At 44.8% G+C, this 16,477-nt stretch overlaps 1 long non-coding RNA gene across 3 annotated transcripts in view; it reads left to right on the forward strand.

The window, feature by feature from the left end:
- Positions 1 to 9,960, forward strand: part of LOC137373821 (uncharacterized) — an 82,669-nt gene extending 72,709 nt beyond the window's left edge. For all 3 annotated transcript variants that reach the window (XR_010975710.1, XR_010975708.1, XR_010975709.1), the window contains one exon: positions 9,249 to 9,960. This is a non-coding gene — a long non-coding RNA (uncharacterized lncRNA). The remainder of the gene's footprint in view (positions 1 to 9,248) is intronic.
- Positions 9,961 to 16,477: the final 6,517 nt, after the last annotated feature.

Raw genomic sequence — 16,477 nt, forward strand, 5'->3', positions numbered from 1 at the left:
AGATGTTTGGTGGGAATAGGGTTGAGGAAGCAGGAAGTGGGTCTCATGGACAAAATGAGTTTGGAGAGGGTATGAGGAGAGATAGGAGAGAAAACTGGAGAATGATGCGAGTTAAGAACTAGGGCAGTCTGGTTCGATGGAGGAGGGGAAAGGAGTTAGTGGCAAGTATACAAGGTTCGTGTTGGGGTCTGAAGACGTTGGCTTCAGTCTTCAGGGTGGGGAGGGTTCTTTAAGGAGATGATTTGTAATGGAGAAAAGAAGATGGGTTTATCTGTGCTCTCAGGGATAATCCTGGAGTAGTGTGCATCATGACGAATAGTGGGCCAAAGGTGAGGCAGTTGCGAGTTTGGAAGTACAATTCAAAGAGACTGAGGAGAGTGTTTTTTTTATTCACAAGACACAACACATTCCTACATTGTTTTGCATAGTTTTCATTTAATGCAGTCTTCAAAAAGCTCAGCATCTGTTTTAAATTACAACACTGTGAAACAATTTTAAGGAAATAGGCTAATCTTAAGTTCAGATGATAATTACAAACCACTTGCCTTTATGATCATGATATCATCTAAATCACTTGATTAGATGCCTGCTTCATAATTGCTCCCAAGTCTCTGTTATTCTACATAGAACAATAGATTCACACTAGATTAAAAGTGGGATCTGCTGCAGTGAATTTTCCCTGTGCCATTTAGCATTCGAATGGCTTTCTATTCACTTTGATTTTATGATAGTGAGAATTTGCAATATCATTGGCATCATGATAAAGGGAAGAATGCACAAAACAAAGAACATTTCAATCAAGGCTTTTACTGCATCATCCATTATGAATTTTTAATGCTGATGAGAACAGATCATTAGCATCCTATGAGGAATAAGTCACAGCAGCTGTTTTAATTATTCATACTATGTCCCTTGCATTAATTTGTTATCTGAGATATTGTATATTAGTACAGCCACACATGGCTTTTGCTGACATGAATACCCATTTATATTTGTGCTACAAGTACACAGAGGGACATTTAGCCAATCATACTCCCAAATTCAGGATGTCCATCATACATACAGGATTAATACAGTGTCATTAGATACATATGCACAATGTTATGTTTTTATCATGAATGATTGATAGCTAAATTTACTTGGTTTGAGAATGTGAGCTCTGACAGGTTTTAATATATTAATGTTTTATTTGGATTATGATTTCCTGCTTTAAAATTCTTGAATGCACACTTTTTACATTCTTAGTTTTTATTAATATCATTATTATGCACAATCTTCTTACTTCATTGGATAAAAACTGCTGGTGCACAATCTGAACCAATATAACTCTATCCAGGGGGCATATATGAGGTTGGATAACAATCTCGCCATTCTACTTACGAGCTTGAAAAATTAAGCCAAGTGCAAAATTTCTTTACTGGTGGATACTCCTGAACTCTGCTCCCATCAGCTATTTAATTAATTCACAAGAAGTGTCAGTTTGTTAGTCACAGTTTAGAGGTGCAGGGCAAGGCTAGAATATTTAAAAAGTACTTTTTATTTTATTTATTTTTATCAGTGTTTTATAAGGAAGAGGATGTTGCCAAAATATCAGTAGAAGCAGAACTGGTAGAGGTTATGGCTGGGGTGAAAATTGATGGGCAGGATGTACTGGAAAGGCTGGCTATGCTTAGAGTGGATAAGTCGCCTGTTCCAGATGGCTTGCATCCCAGGTTGCTAAGGGACCTGGGTGTGGAGATAGTGGAAGGGCTTACCATAATCTTCCAATCTTCCCTAGATATGGGGGAAGTGCCAGAGGATTGAAAGGTGATAAATGTGGCACCCTTATTCAAGAAAGGGTATAAAGACATTCCTAGTAGCTAGAGGCCGGTCAGTTTAATATCAGTGGTGGGTAACATTTTAGAAACAATCATCAGGAAAAAATCTAATAGGCACTTGAAGTTTGAGTTAATTCAGGAGAGAGAGCATAGATTTGTAAAAGGCAGATGGTGTTTGACTAATGTAATTGAATTTTTTGATGAAGTAACAGAGAAGGCTAATGAAGAGAATGCAGTGGATGTTGTCTGTAAGGATTTTAAGAAAGCCATTTACAAAGAACAACATAAAAGGCTGGTCAACAAAACTGAGGCTCATGGAACAGGAAGGTCAGTGTCAGCTTGGGTAAAAATTTGGCTTAAGGACAGAAAACAGTGAGTCATGGTAAATGGCTATTTTTCAGACTGAAGGATGGCAGACAGTGGTGTTCCCAATGGTCAGTGTTAGGAGCACTACTTTTTCTGATATATATATAAATGACTTAGATATTGGAAGACAGTGTAAAATTTCAAAATTTGCCAATGATGCCAAACTTGGAGGTGTGGCAGATAGTGAGGATGGTATCAGTCAACTGCAACAGGATATAGATAGGCTAGCAGAATGGGCAGACATGTGGCAGATGGAATATAATACAGAGAAGTGTGAGGTGATGCATTTTGGCAGAAGGGATAGGATGAGGCAAGATAGACTTAGTGGCACAGTTCTAAAGAGCATGCAGGGACAAAGGGTCCTTGGGGGTTTATGTTCATAGATCTTTGAAAGTGAAAGGACATATTGAGAGTATAGTTAGAAAAGCATATGGGATCTTGGGCTTCATAAATAGCGGTATCGGGCTGAAATTTATGAACGGCTGTAAATCGGGGTAATGCGCTCTGATGTTGCCGATCTTCAGGCGTGGATGCGCCGTCCATGAGCACCCGCAATATTTCATGCGGGAGCTCATTTAAATAGAGGGGGCAGACCGACCGCCCCCAATGACATAGAGGGGGCAGCCGCACCATCCCTGGCAATGGCATCTGGCGCCAATGCGCAGGTGCCGGCACATTTTTAATGGACTTCAAGCCCTTCAAGTAGAATCAAATTTTTAAAGGTGCCAGTGCTCAGAAATGACTGATCAAATTTAAGAAATGCTTTCAATCCCCTTTACAACCCCACCCATTTCCCCGCCACTGAGTTATCAATTAATAAAATAACCCATCCCCTGGAAAACCAATTGTTAAAATTACAAACTTTCACCCCCAACTTCAACACCTTTGACCCTCAAACCCTTCCCACCATCCCCATCAGAGCAGTTTCCCCACTCCCCCCAACCCCCCAGCCCTGAAATTTTCACTCCTCCCCCCCCTCCCCACCACTGTCATGCCTCGGGAACTTCAAACAGAGTTCCGAAGGCGTGGGGGTTCTGGCCAGCAGCTGGAATATCGCGTGCGATGGCCAACGGCTCAAGGTGAGTTATTTTGCATTTATTTGAATTCATTTTAATATTTAGCCGCACCGAGGCCTCGCCGCTGCCAGTTAAATGCGGCAGGATCTTCTCGGCATCGGAGGTCTTGGCGGGCCTCGCCCGGGAGAATTTTCCAGACCCCCCCGCCACAAGTCCCGACGCCGGAGGGTTAGTAAAATTCAGCTGTCGCGTACAAAAGTAGTGAAGTTAAGCAGAACTTATATAAAGCTCTGCTTAGGCCACAACTAGAGTCCTGCATCCAGTTATGATCACCACACTATAGGAATGATGTGAAGGTTCTTGTGAGAGTGCAGAGGAGATTTACCAGAATGGTTCCAGGGATGAGGGATTTTAGCCACAAGGCTGGGTTGGAGAAGCTGGGGTTGTTTTCCTTGGAGCAAAGGAGGATATGGGGAGATCTGATTGTGATGCAAAGATTATGACAGGTTTAAATAAGGTAGGCAAAGAAAAGCTTTTTAAGGTTTTGGGCAAGAGATACAGGGGGGATGTGAGAAAGAATTTTTTATGCATCGAGTGGTGATGACCTGGAACTCGCAGCCTATGGAGGTGGTGGAAGAAGAGACAATCAATGATTTCAAAAGGAAATTGGATGAGAACTTGAGGGAATTAAACTTGGAGGGCTATGGGGATAGAGTGGGGGAATGGACTAACTGGATTGCTCCACATAGAGCCAGCATAGATGAATGGCCTCCTTCTGTGCTGTAATGACTCAATGACAGCTGGGATATCTAGATGTCAGTCACAATCAGCCTCAATATGTGGGACATCAGGTGAGAACAGGGTGTGTTTCAGCTGTGATGCTCACCCAGTTGATTTCATCCTCATGGTTTCATGAACGTCTTGCATTCTGTTTCAATTGCATCATCTTAACAATAATTTAGGGCTGGATTTTATTTTCCAAAATGGCGTCCGGCACGCATGTCTGAGCACTACCATGCCGCCCCGCCTCACTGCCACAATCTTGAGCCCGGCGGCTCATTAGAATAGGCAGGGCAGCCGCCCTCCCCAGTCACGTGGTGGGCAGCCTTGGCAATGCCGTGAACGGTGTCAACTGTCTCTGCACAGGCGCTGGCGCCATTTTTAAAGGGCTGCCAGCCCTGTTCAGAGAATGCAGAGTTGCGACCCCCCCGCCCACTACACTGAAAATAAATGTTTGTCCCGTTCCCCTGCACTACACTAAAATTGCAGGGTTCACCCCTGCAACCCTACTTACACTAAAAATGCAGAGTTCACCCCGTTCCCCATCCCCCTCCCCCCAACTACTTTACAGATGTTGGATCCCCCCTTTCCGCATCTCGGTCACAAGTAATTCAATTTAAATGTATGCAAACAGGTAATTTCAATATTTAAAGCATGGTCCCACCACAGAGTGGCGGAGGACCCACCGCAGAGTTTCTCCGCCTCCGGGAAGATCAGGTCTGGTAATCCCAGTGTCGGGTTTTTATAGTTTAACTGCAAATTCTTATTCTAATTATACAAGGGCAGGGGATTGGAGGAGAAGGGAAGGGGAGCTTAGAAAGTTGGAGACGTAGCCTAACTCACACCAAGTCCCGTGTGTTCGCAATGCATCAATTTTAAAATTCTTATCCTTGTTTTCAAATCACTTCATAGCCTCAGCCCATCATATATCTGTAACCTCTTCCAGCCCTACAACCCTTTAAGATCTCTGCCCTCATTCAATTCTCGCTTCTTATGTATCCTGATTGTATTTGCTCTAGCACTGACAGCTGTCCCTTCAGCTGTTTAGATGCTGAACTCTGGAATTCTCTCCCTTAACCTTCCCACCTCTTTACCTTTCTATCTTACATTAAGCCGCTCCTTAAAACCTTTGTTGTTGACCAAGCTTTTGATCATTTGTTCGATTATCTCCTTATATGGCCTTGTGCCAAACTTTGTTTGATAACACCCCTGTGAAGTGCCTTGGGACATATTACTACATTAAAGGTGTCATGTAAATGCATGTTGTTGTTGTTGGAAACCTTAGCATCCTACTCCATCCTTAGCTGAGGTTCTGACTCCAAAACCCTGTCCATCACAAAGACCTTGTTCCTTCTTTTTAACCTCCTCATGTGCTACAACTTCACAACCCCACATTGCACCTCTGATTCTATCAATCACAGATAAGGCCATCTCTGATCACTTCCTTATATCACTCTCCATCCACATCCCCCTGCCCCTTTCTTCTATTTCCTTCTGTTTCCACCCCTCAAAAAAATTCTCTCCCAATGAACTTACAATTGCATTTTCAAAAATTCCAACTATCTAGCCTTACATTGAATTGCCATAACGTTTCTGCAGGTCGATTTGTTTAACCACAGCCTCACATTCACCTTTAATACCATAGTCCTCACAAAAACCATTACTCTCTCACCCTGACCATTCTCCCTCGTACGGCCCTCATCTCCACTCCCTTAAATCCAAGGGACACAGACTTGAAATGATATGGTGGATAACTAGTTTAGCCATTCACCACAAGATCTGGCTGGACCACATAAAGCATTTTTGGGTCTTAGTTTCATCTGCCAAAACTGTGCATGATTTCAGGATCATCCTGGAATACAAAGATACACCTCTCCCACACCCCCCACACCCAGCTTCTTTTCAATCCTGCAAACTGTCCTCTTAAACCCCTCTGTCAAGCCCAGTAAAGACATATCATATTTCTAACTTTTAAGATACGAACTTTATTCAATGTGGACTACTTGACGTTGACTTTTCCTTTAAAAGAAAGTGGACAATGTGCTGCAAAGGTTACCACCGAAGGTCAGCTGACCTGGCCTGTATATTCGAAAACTGCATCACTGTCTCGAAAGGACAAAAGGATATATTCCAGTCTAAAAGGTGTTGAGTACACCCATCCTGAAACCATCAAGAGACAATCCTGAATTGAATGATTTTCTTGAGACAAGGAAGGTGTGAGGTAGCCACATCATAACAAAATAGTACCTACCCAGGCCTCCATAGATAGCCATGTGTTCCACATCATACCCCATAGTGTGCTCACACCAGGGGAGAAGGCCACATGTCAACGAACAGAAATGCTAATGTGCTGAATTTTTACCTTAAAAGACAGTGCTCTGGTGTCAGAAGGCGAGATCCAGCCAACATCACAAAAAGCAGTTCAGCCAGTGGCTGTGGAAAGAAGTCCAGCCAAGCAAGGAAGGAGCCTTGCTGCTAATTCTGTACTTCAACTTGCTGCAACAGAGATCTGAAAGTGACCACCACCTCCAATCTGAAATCTTAACCACGAGAAATCTACAACACCTCGCCAAGTTCAAGACTACAAACACCCAGGCCTGCACCTTTAAAAGAGACTGTGCCACATAGAAGATTCAACAGGTTAACTGTAAACCACGAATACCTCCCACACTGACCTCTTACCTTTTACCTTCTATCTATCTTCTCTTGAGAGTGCATGTGGGAGCGACTGTGTACATGAGTGGGGTTGTGAACATTTCGGGGAATGAATATTGTTCAATAAATAGTTATCTTTTGTTTAACCTATGCGAAAACATGTCATTTGTATGTTTATTTGACCCTGAAAACACTCAGGGGCTAACTCATCATTTTAAGCAAAACAAAATTGCGGTCAGTTGGGAGGTGAACATTGCAAACCACCCACACCCCTTACCACCTGTCCACAACACCCTCTCCCATCTCTTCCACCCTAACCTCCAACAGCAAGTGCAAGGAGCTCATGGATTTCTTTGTCTCTACGATTAAGACCATTGTCATGCCCAGTAAAGGCATGTCCTATTCAAAACTTTAAACAAGGACTTTGTCCAGCATAGAACATTCTGGAACTGAATTTTCCTTTTTTTAAAAAAAGAACCACAATGGACATTAAAAGGGTTGCATAAGATGGCTGCCGAGGGCTAGGCAACTTCTGCAATTGAATGACCATGGGTGGAGTGCCTCCGTTGAATGGGCATACCAAGACAAAACCATTTATGGAATTCACAGCTCCTATTATTTGTGATCCTACCCAAAACTCACAATCTATAGACTCCTGGACTCACTGTCTCCTAAAACATAACATAGCAAAGAGAGCTGAAAGAAACCAGTTAAAACGCAAGTAGGTACAATGGCCACCATCCATTTCCCATTGTGCAGCAATAGTTTCGAACTTCAAATCATTCTGGGTGGGCAATAGAAGTATTGATCGAGTGGTCACATGACCGAAACTACCCACAGATAACAGATCTTATTACTCCAAGCACCAGGCAGAGACCGGTCAATTAGCAAGCAGCAGCTGCAGAGAAAGCAAACAAGGCAGTACCACCATGCCTTAAAAGAACTGGAGGCTGTAACAAGTCAAGGTCACCAAGCTTGTTCCTTTTCAAGTCCACCAGAACAGAAAACCGACCTTCCGACCTCCTGGTAACAAACAACCAACACCATGACTTACTGAAAATCCACCTCTTCGACAGAATCCTGCAACAACTTTGATATACAACTCCGGCTATTGAATCCACCTAACTACACTTCAGGAGTGAAAACGCCTTCTTCACCGGACCCGCAACACATGACTTTTCCCCAGGACAAACCAAATCACGTGACTTACAAACTATTCCTTTGTTTGTAACTGGTAAAAGTACAATGTTCTCTTTAACGGCTTTCTTTCTCGAGTGCGTGAGTGGTGAGTGAATGACGTAGCATCAGACTTTCAGTGTGAACATGTGAATTAAAATAATCCTCCTTATTTAAACTCACAAGAAGCATGCTGCTGATTATACAAATTGGCCACACACTCAGGGGTTAAGAAACATACACATCTTCCTTGTCCAAAACACACTGATTAAGGACAGTAAAGGGAATGGAACTGGGATTTCAATTCTTTCTCAACTCTGTCCGTAACCCTTCTCCTAGTCCACTGAGCCAAACTTTCTCTAAAGCTCCCCTATGCCCTTGCGCTGAACTCACATCATTTCCAGTTTCTCTCCTATCTCCCCTCACATCCTCTGAGCTCATCTTGTCCATGAGACCCACTTCCTTCTCCCTTGACCCTATTCCCATTAAACTGCTGACTACTCAACTTCCCCTCCTGCTCACCATGTTAGCCAATATTGATAACAGTTCTGTATTTTCAGGTACTGTCCCTCTCCCCTTCAAATGTGCTGTCATCACTCTTCTCCTCAAAAAAACAACCCTTGATCCCACCATATTTGCAAACTAAATAGTTGATAGGAATATTTTCGAATTGGGTTGGCCCAATTTACACACATGGGGCTGAATTTTACGGGGCCTGTAAAAGCAGGCTTGGAGGTGGGGGGGGGGGGGCGGTGGGTGGGGGTGTGCTGAAAAATGGTGAGGGAAAATGGGGTGTGGTGTAACTATTGCCTTTCTGCCACCATGGCATTTGACAGCGGCGGGAACGATGGAGGACAGCCCTCCCACCTAGAGGCCAATTGTGCCACTTAGGTGGCCAATTAAGGACTTCTTCCCACCGCTGCTGGCATTTTACCAATGGCACATGAGCCCTCGGCTTCCCTGCAGGCTCAGTGGGCAGCCCTCCTAAGTGGGCACTCGGTGGCCGATGGAGGGGTGCCCTGATGGCGTTGGCCGACCCCATGGCAAGAACCTCCCCTGTCCTCTTCAACCACTGCCAAGGTGGTGTTGTCATGGAGCAAAGGAAAACAATATGTTAATGGTGTGTTTCAACACACCATTAACATATTGTTTGCCTTTGATCCATGACCTTTTGGTCAGCTATGTGGCCTTGTCCAATCTACACCTTCTCCTTTGTTATCTCTTGCCCCACCTCACTTGCTTATAACCGGTGACATTTTTAATATTTGTCAGTTCCGAAGAAGGGTCACTGACCCGAAACGTTAACTATGCTTCTCTTTCCTCAGATGCTGCCAGACCTGCTGAGTGGTTCCAGCATTTCTTGTTTTTATTATATAATTTGCCAAGTTCTGTGCTGCATCTTTATTTTGCTAACAGTCCCATTATTGTCTCCAAATAGGTTTCCCAGTGGGAATCACTTGACTGATCTTTTTGGAGAAACACAACCACAATCATCGGAGAGATGCCAGACAGATCAGACTGCATCAGAGATGTTCTCTGCCCACCTGCTGGTACCATGGTGTATGTAACAAGTTTTGGCAGAGGATTAGTGCTCCTAAAGGAAGCTGGGACATCAGACTGTAAAGCTCCAATAAAAAGCATGAATGGCTGACTAGTTGAGATGCTGGAATCTTCCTCAGAAGCACTCCAATCACAATACATAATTCAGTGGTACGACATGAAAGAAGGTACGCCAGGGTAATCAATAGGCAGTATAATCTGAATGGACGTACCACTGATGATATATACAAACATTCTCTGATTGATTGATTGATCTTTTTTAGTGAAAGTGACGTGACAAGGTAACTCCTCGTAAAGAACAAATTTCAGAATTATACTTGTTCAAAATATAATACAAAATTACACAATATAAAGCAAAATACAGGGAATGTATCATCCTTGAAATTACCCGCACCCATTATGAATAGCTGTTTTCTAGTTTGAATGTGTTTCTTTGGAATTAAAATCCCAATTCAATATCAGAAGTGAATTATGTCGGTATTTGAATTATTTTGTTTATTATATATCAAATATAATGAATCAACACATTAAAGTAGTCATACTTCCATAATAATTCTTTTCATAACTATATTATTGTGCAATCGTTTGAAACTGAATAAAAATTCTGCACTTAAAAATACAATTGACAATGCATCTCCTTTACTTTGTGACTATATTTTTAAATTGTGTATTTTCGAAGAATGTTGCCTTTTTAAAAACTTAATCCTCTGCTCCACTGTGATATACTTGCCAATGTTTACTATATCCCATGGGCTGTTTGTTATTGTGATGATGCTGTCAAATTCACTATCTCCAAATTTGACCTAGAGGAATATACTCACGTTGCAATTTTTGTAATTCTATACCAGGTCAAGAACATTAATAAGGCAGCAGAATTGTATTCAACCACAATCTGTAACCTCATGGCCCAGCGTAACCCCTACTCTACTATTACCATCAAGCTTGGGAACCAACACTAGTTCAATGAAGAGTGCAGGAGGGCATGCCAGGAGCAGCACCAGGCATATCTAAATATGAGGTGTCAGCCTGGTGAAGCTACAACATAGGACTACTTGCATGCCAAACAACGGAAGCAGCATGCAATAGACATGGCTAAGTGATCCCACAATCAATGGATCAGATCTAAGCTCTGTAGTCCTGCCACATCCAGTCGTGAATGATGGTGGACAATTAAACAACTAACAGGAGGAGGAGGCCAGTGACTCAATGATGGGGAAGCCCAGCACATTAGTGCGAAAGACAAGGCTGAAGAATTTGCATCCATCTTCAGCCAAAAGCGCCGGGTGGATGATCCATCTCGACCTCCTCCTGAGGTCCTCAGAATCAAAGATGCCAGTCTTCAACCAATCCGATTCACCCCACGTGATATCAAGAAGAGGCTGAAGTACTGGATACTGCAAAGTCTGTGGGCCCTGACAACATTCTGGCAATGGTACTGAAGAACTGTGCTCCAGAATTAGCCGTGCCCCTAGCCAAGCTGTTGCAGCACAGCTACAACATTGGCATTTTCCCAGCAATGTGGAAAATTGCCCAAGTATGTCCTGTACACAAAAAGCAGGACAAATCCAACCTGAACAATTACAGCCCTATCAGTTCACTCTCGATCATCAGCAAAGTGATGGAAGAGGTCATCGATAGTGCTATTAAGTGGCACTTGCTCAGCAATATCCTGCTCACTGACGTTCAGTTTGGGTTCCGCCAGGACCACACAGCCCCGACCTCGTCACAGCCTTTGTCCAAACATGGACAAAAGAGCTGAACTCCAGAGGTGAGGTGACAGTGACTGCCCTTGACATCAAGGCAGCATTTGACTAGGTATGGTATTAAGGAGCCCGAGCAACACTGGAGTCAATGGGAATCAGGGGGAAAACTCTCCGCTGGTTGGAGTCATATCTAGCACAAAGGAAGATGGTTGTGCTTGTTGGAGGTCAATCATCTCAGTCCCAAGACATCACTGCAGGAGTTCCTCTGCATAGTATCCTAGGCTCAACCATCTTCAGCTGCTTCACTAATGAACTTCCCTCCTTCATTAGGTCAGAATTGGGGATGTTCACTGATGATTGCACAATGTTCAACACCATTCGCGACTCCTCAGATACTGAAGCAGCCCGTGTCCATATGCAGCAAGACCTGGACAACATCCAGGCTTGGGCTGATAAGTGGCAGATAACATTCACGCCACACAAGTGCCAGGCAATGACCATCTCAAACAAAAGAGAATCTAACCATCTCCCCTTGATGGTCAATGGCATTACCATCGCTGAATCCCCCACCATCAAAATCCTGGGGGTTACCATAGACCAGAAACTGAACTGGACCAGCCACATAAATGCTGTGGCTACAACAGCAGGTCAGAGGCTGGGAATTCTGCGGCGAGTAACTCGCCTCCTGTCTCCCCAGTGCCTGTCCACCATCTACAAGGCACAAGTCAGGAGTGTGATGGAATACTCTTCACTTGCCTGGACGGGTGCAGCTCCAATAACACTCAAGAAGCTCGACACCATCCAGGACAAAGCAGCCCGCTTGATTGGCACCCCATCGACCACCTTCAACATTTACTCCCTTCACCACCGACGCACAGTGGCAGCAGTGTGTACCATCTACAAGATGCACTGCAGCAACTCACCAAGGCTCCTTCAACATCACCTTCCAAACCCATGACCTCTACCACCTAGAAGGACAAGGGTAGCAGATGCATGGGAACACAACCACCTGCTAGTTCCCCTCCAAGCCACACATTCGCCCGCACCCTCCACCAGCGCAGATACTTTCACCTCAGTGAATATGTGCACACGTTTAGATGTTGTGTTACAACCTGGTGAGCACAGCACACACACGCCAGAGCAGCTGACAGAGGCTGTGACAGCCCAGGACACTGACACTCGGAGGATTGCGGGAAGCTAGGATGATGCTGAGCCTCAGATTGGTGACATGCCTCTGGAGTCATCTGCAAGGCGCCAGCTGCTAGATCTGCAACGTGAGGTCGGGGAACATCTGGCAGAACTACCAGAGGCTATGCGCACACTGGCACAGACAGTAGAGGAGTCCATCCCGGCCATGAGTGGAGCCTTGACTCTGGCACGTGCAAGCTTGGCTTCCTCCATTCAGAGCTTGGCAACATTGAGGGCGAGCCAAATGCAGCAGGTCACTTAGTGAATGCAGGAGATGTGTTTGGACCTGCATGTCATTACCACTTCCATTCTCTCCATGGAGCAATAGATGGCAAGAGTGGGGAGAGGTGCCTGGATTCACCACAAGGTCCTTGAGCCCCTCAGGTGAGCAGGGAGGTACAAGTGTGCCTTTAAAGGGAAGAGGAGTTGCAGGCTGATGCATCTGGGAACTCCTGTCAGGGTTCTTCTGGAGTGGCCACCACCTTCTCAACCCCTCTGCCTGTGCCACCTGAGCCTTAAGTGGCACTGATGATGGAGGAAACCCCTGCAGCAATGCAAGAGGCTATCAGTATGCTGGGGCCCTCCAGGCCTCAGGCATCCAAAGGAGGTCATCAAGGTCATCGAAGACAAAGGGGTTGCAGGATCAGCAGCCTGCCTCCACCTCAGCTGACAGCGCAGGGGAGCACCTTGTAGGAGCATCCTTAAAAGATTTAAGCAGGGCACCCAGCAGCACTAGGGGTTCACAGATGATCATTTTGTATTGTAAAGGGAATATTCAGTTTGGAATGTCCGCACTTAAAAAAGGAAGGTGACATAGTAAGTGTTAGACTTCTACATTATGTTAGCTCTCTGGCCTTTGTGAGCATCCTGGCTCCCTCATAGGAATGCCTAAATGGACTACAGTGCATGAGGTCAATGCCATCCCAATGCTGCTGTGCCATATTTTGTTGTGTGCTGGCACAGTTTGAGTACAAGGAAGCAGCAGGAATTGGGGCTGCAGGAACCTAACACTTTATTGGATTGCTCAGGTCATATGAGCAGTTTCAACTGAAACAGCTCTGTATAAGCCCCTCCCTGCTTGGTAGTGGTCATTGAGGCACCTCTTCATCATCTTCCTCCAGCTCCTCTTCATCAGAGGAGGCAATGCATTCATGGTCCTCCTCACTGACCAAAGCCTCTTGGCCTCTGAAGCGCCAGGTAGTATAGAGCACAGCATACCATGACGAAATGACGACCCTGTCAGGCCTGTACTGCAGGGCTCCACTTGTTCTATCCAGACATCTGAACTGCATCTTCAGAAGCCCTACGACCTGCTTGATAGTCGTCCTATTTGACCCTGGCATGGTACTTCTCCTCTGCTTTGGCGTCCTCATAGGCATCATTAGCCACAGCTTCAGTGGGTAGTCCATGTCACCTAGTAGTCATCCTTGAAAGAGTTTGGGCAAAGCATGAAGGTGTCATGGCTGCTTCCCAGGAACTGAGCACACACTTGAAGCATACTTCTGCGGTGGTCACAGACCAGTTGGACATTGATGGAATGGAAGCCCTTCCTGTTCATGAAGGCTGCTGGCTGTTCTTTGTGAGCCTTGATGGCCACATGTGTGCAGTCAATGACACCCTGGACCTGGCAGGAATCCAGCAATGCCATAGAGAGATACAGCACTGAAACAGGCCCTTCGGCCCACTGAGTCTGTGCCAACCAACAACCGCCCACTTATACTAATCCTACATTAATCCCATATTCCCTACCACATCCCCACCATTCTCCTACCACCTACCTACACTAGGGTCAATTTACAATGGCCAATTTACCTACCAACCTGCAAGTCTTTGGCTGTGGGAGGAAACCAGAGCACCCGGCGGAAACCCACACGGTCACAGGGAGAACTTGCAAACTCTGCACAGGCAGTACCCAGAACCAAACCTGGGTCGCTGGAGCTGTGAGGCTGCGGTGCTAACCACTGCGCCACTGTGTCACTGTAAATCCTACAGCCTTCTCAGCCTGAGTGTCTGGATCAGTGTTGGAGAAAATGAACTGGCTGGCCCTCTAGAACTTGGCATTAGTGACCATCTTGATGCATTGGTGAGCCATGGCCTAGGAGACCCCACACATATCTCTGGAGGATCCCTGTAATAATTCTGAGGTGCAGAAATTCAACACCATGGTGACTTTCAGTGCCACTGGCACAGGGTGCCCACCACTTTCCATGGGCCTGAGCTCTATCATGGCACACAGTTCTGTGACGGTCCCCCTGGGGAGACAGAGTCTTCAGCAACATTGCTGCTTCAATACCTGCAGGTAATTGAGCCTGGTGAAGTAGACCCTTCTGTGAACAGGAGGCTGGTGGTGTGCCCCTTCGTGCCCGCCTCTTGTATTCCCCTCCTGAGTGTGAGGCTCTTGGTGTCCCACAGGTTGCTGCTGCCTCATTCTCTGTGGCTGCTGCTGCCTCCCACTGTGATGCCCCTCCTCACTGGACGCCCCTGATTGGATAAGGCCCATGGAAGGTCTCTGCACAGAGGTTCCGAGGACTCCTTCCCTCAGACCCTCCACAACCCCCAACCTTCCTACAGTCCCTGGTGTGCCACTTGAAGGTTGGCACAGTACCAACCAACTCCTGACACCCAAACTTATTTCTGACCTGCTCCCAGGTGTCAATGGCAGTGTGCATGTTGTCCCACTCTCCCTTTGGTACAAGGTTCTTATACTGATGGCTGCCATCTGCAGCCAGCCTTGTCCTCCCGCCCCCTCACCATCTCCATATAACAGGCAAGGCTTTGAAGTCAATTGATCCCAGGCACCCCTTCCAAAGTTCCATTTGCCCTGTAAAATTTTAGTCAATTGCCTGATTAACAGGCTTAATTACCTTGCCACCACATTAAAGCGGCTGTTCCTCCCGCCATGCCGGCCGCCCTTCGGAATATCCAAAACTGACATCAAGGCATTGGATTTCCATTCTGATGCCTTCCATCATTATTTTGCCAACATCTAGCCTCCCAATCGCTCGGAAAACTTAGCCCTATGTCTTAAAGTTTCTTATTCAGGAGGAACTACATTGCAAAATACTCATCTCTTCAACTATGATCAAAAATGAAACAAGTTAGCCTACTTTGAATTGTTGCCTGGCTAGAAGTAATGTTATGCTTTTTATATGGGTGGGGAACAGGAGGAGAGCCTGTATTTTATTCTGCTTGTGCTATGAACAGATAAAAGAGCTTGTACTTAACTATGAAGTGCAGCTTTTAATAATGCAACACTTATGTGGTTTCATTGCAATATCTATTACCATCCTACTGAGCTACTTAGACAGTGAGGCTGCTTGTGAATTGCATTTAGCTAATCCTATCTACACATTAAGTACATAGTGAAGGAGATAAGAAGAATTGTATTAATTCTGTAATCCTCCAAATTTAGCATCCAGAAATATGTCATGAAGCCTAGATCAGCAGAACACAGAATGCAGAATTGGCATTGATTTTACACCACGTGCTCCAGATTTCCAAATCCTGATGTCTGTTAAATCAGTGTTGCCCTTTGTGTATTTTTTATTTAACATGGTTTCATTTTTCCCAATCTATTTTGCATGGAGACAGTTTGTTTTGTCTGTGGAAAATGTCTCTCCTTTGTGCATGTGGATACCGAGCGGTCAACTTTTAGCTGTCAGCATTTCATGCAACTCATGCTGAACAAGAGCATGTTATAAACAGACGGACATGCTTCAGCTCTTAGAGACTCACCTTGGTCATATTCCAAAAAGCAGCTTTTTACGGTTCAAATCACATTCATTGGCAAACTAAGTGTAACCGATTGTCAAATACCATTAATTCAATGCATGGGCTATTTATATTTTTTAAGGAATCTGGATACAGTGAAAGCTACATTTGTTGGAGTGATATATAGCTTTGTGCAGAGTAAACAATCAGCTCATTCCAATGCTTACAGTTGAATGGCGAGTTCTTGTGGAGGAAGAGATGATGAGACTCCCAGCTGTGTGTGTGTGAACAGCAGAAATGCCTCATGATACAATCTATCAATAATTCTGTTAGATAAAACTTATAGTGTCACAGTCCATATTTTTCATGCAGTGATAATTAGAAATCATAGCAATTGTGTTAATTGTAAACAGAATGATTTTTTGCATTGGTGATTATGACAGTGTACACTTACACCAAGTGTTGTGGTGAAAATACATTGCAAAGTGCATTTTTTGTCATTGGT

The sequence above is a fragment of the Heterodontus francisci genome, chromosome 9 (assembly GCF_036365525.1).
Source record: "Heterodontus francisci isolate sHetFra1 chromosome 9, sHetFra1.hap1, whole genome shotgun sequence".
Taxonomy (NCBI): Eukaryota; Metazoa; Chordata; class Chondrichthyes; order Heterodontiformes; family Heterodontidae; genus Heterodontus; species Heterodontus francisci.